Source organism: Pterocles gutturalis, unplaced genomic scaffold (genome assembly GCF_000699245.1).
Source record: "Pterocles gutturalis isolate BGI_N339 unplaced genomic scaffold, ASM69924v1 scaffold29127, whole genome shotgun sequence".
NCBI classification, from domain to species: Eukaryota; Metazoa; Chordata; class Aves; order Pterocliformes; family Pteroclidae; genus Pterocles; species Pterocles gutturalis.
This window is the reverse complement of record NW_010109000.1, coordinates 1-1,604: the sequence shown is the minus strand read 5'-3', so window position 1 is coordinate 1,604 and position 1,604 is coordinate 1.

Genomic DNA, 1,604 nt, shown 5'->3' with positions numbered 1-1,604 from the left:
CCGCTCTGGTTTGTGTACAGTTTTTTGTTTTCTGTTTAAATCCCCATAACACTGGCCTTGTAACCATCGCCGAACCCAGGCCTAGTTGGCATCTACTTAGTAAATATGGGCTGGGGTGAACATATTTCCGAGAGAAATTGCAGTTCCAAAAAAAACACTAACTGCAGCAGAGATTAAATCTTTCTGGAATGGGCTGGAGGCTGTTGCAAGATATCATTGAAGTCATCTTTATATGACACTGGTCTAAATGATTTTATATTATTGGTACAATCTCCAATAGACCCTTTTTTTTTGGCATGTAGGTAAAGGTTTGAGAGTGCTTGCATTTCTGTGGCTATTGTTTTCCACCATGTATTCCAGTGGAACATAAACATCATATTGTTTTAAGCTAGCTAGCTGAGCTACCAGATTCTCTCAGTATTCATGTCAGCTAGTACCAGAGAGCAGAAAAGCTGAGAGGAGGTGGCAGGAATCACCTGACAGAGGACCAGCAATGTGGATAGGAGGCAAAAATCAAAGTTCTTTTGGGCTACGTGTCAATGGAGAGAAGCTACGGGGACTGAAATTGTTTCCTGCTATTTGCTGTTTTCTGTTTTGGGGAGAGCATGCCTCTGCTGGGCAGTTCACTTCCAAGATCCTCTCTCCTGAGTTTTTCTTCACTAGGTCACAACCTGCAGAGCCCTGACCTGCATCTGACTGCTGCCATCCAGAAGTGTCGTAACAAAAAGACCGTATCGTAAAATCATAGAATGGCCTGGGTTGAAAAGGACCTTAAAGATCACCTAGTTTCAACCTCCCTGCTGTGGGCAGGGTTGCCAACCACTAGAGCAGGCTGCCCAGAGCCCCAGTACATAATCCTGTCATAAAACGGGTGCCTCCCCTACACTACAAATTTACATGTGTTTTAACTATGTGCACCAAGGGAATAACTCCATTGTAACCTGGTAAACGTTTTTGTGTTTCAGAGGACACTTGGAGCACTCCCTTGAAAGGCAAGGCTTCTCCAGGCTTTGCTGGAGGATCAGCTTCCAGCATCACCCCAGGGCTTGGGCTTTCACTGCTCTGTGCCTCCTTTGAAGATGACCTATGAATTACAGTCTGTTGGCCAAGAGAGACTAGAAGATAAAAGAGAGCTTCAGGGCTGATGGGAAAATGGATAGAAGCACCCAGGAGAGAGAAATCTCAGATGTAACAGACGGATTGCACACACAGAGCAACAGAGAGGGACCTAAATAGTGCCTGTGCCAAAGCGGCAAGCGGCGGCTGCGTGCTCAGCCATGCCCCTCCTCCTTGGGAAGGAATGAGATGCCACCCTGCTTCACCCTATGAGGCACCAAGACTGGGCTCCAGCTGCCACACGGTCTAGCAGGTGATGGGCAAAGGGCAACGCTGAGCATTTCAAGTGGGGGTATGCCCAGCTGCAAGGGCAGGCTAGCACTGCTCTAGATACTAGAGACTGGGGGGTCAGTCTCACCTCTGTGCCTGGCAAGATCACGGAGCAAATCCTCCTGGAATCCATGCTAAGGCACATGGAAAACAAGCAGGTGACTGATGACAACCAACACGGCTTCACCTAGGGAAAATCGTGCCTGACAAATTTGGTG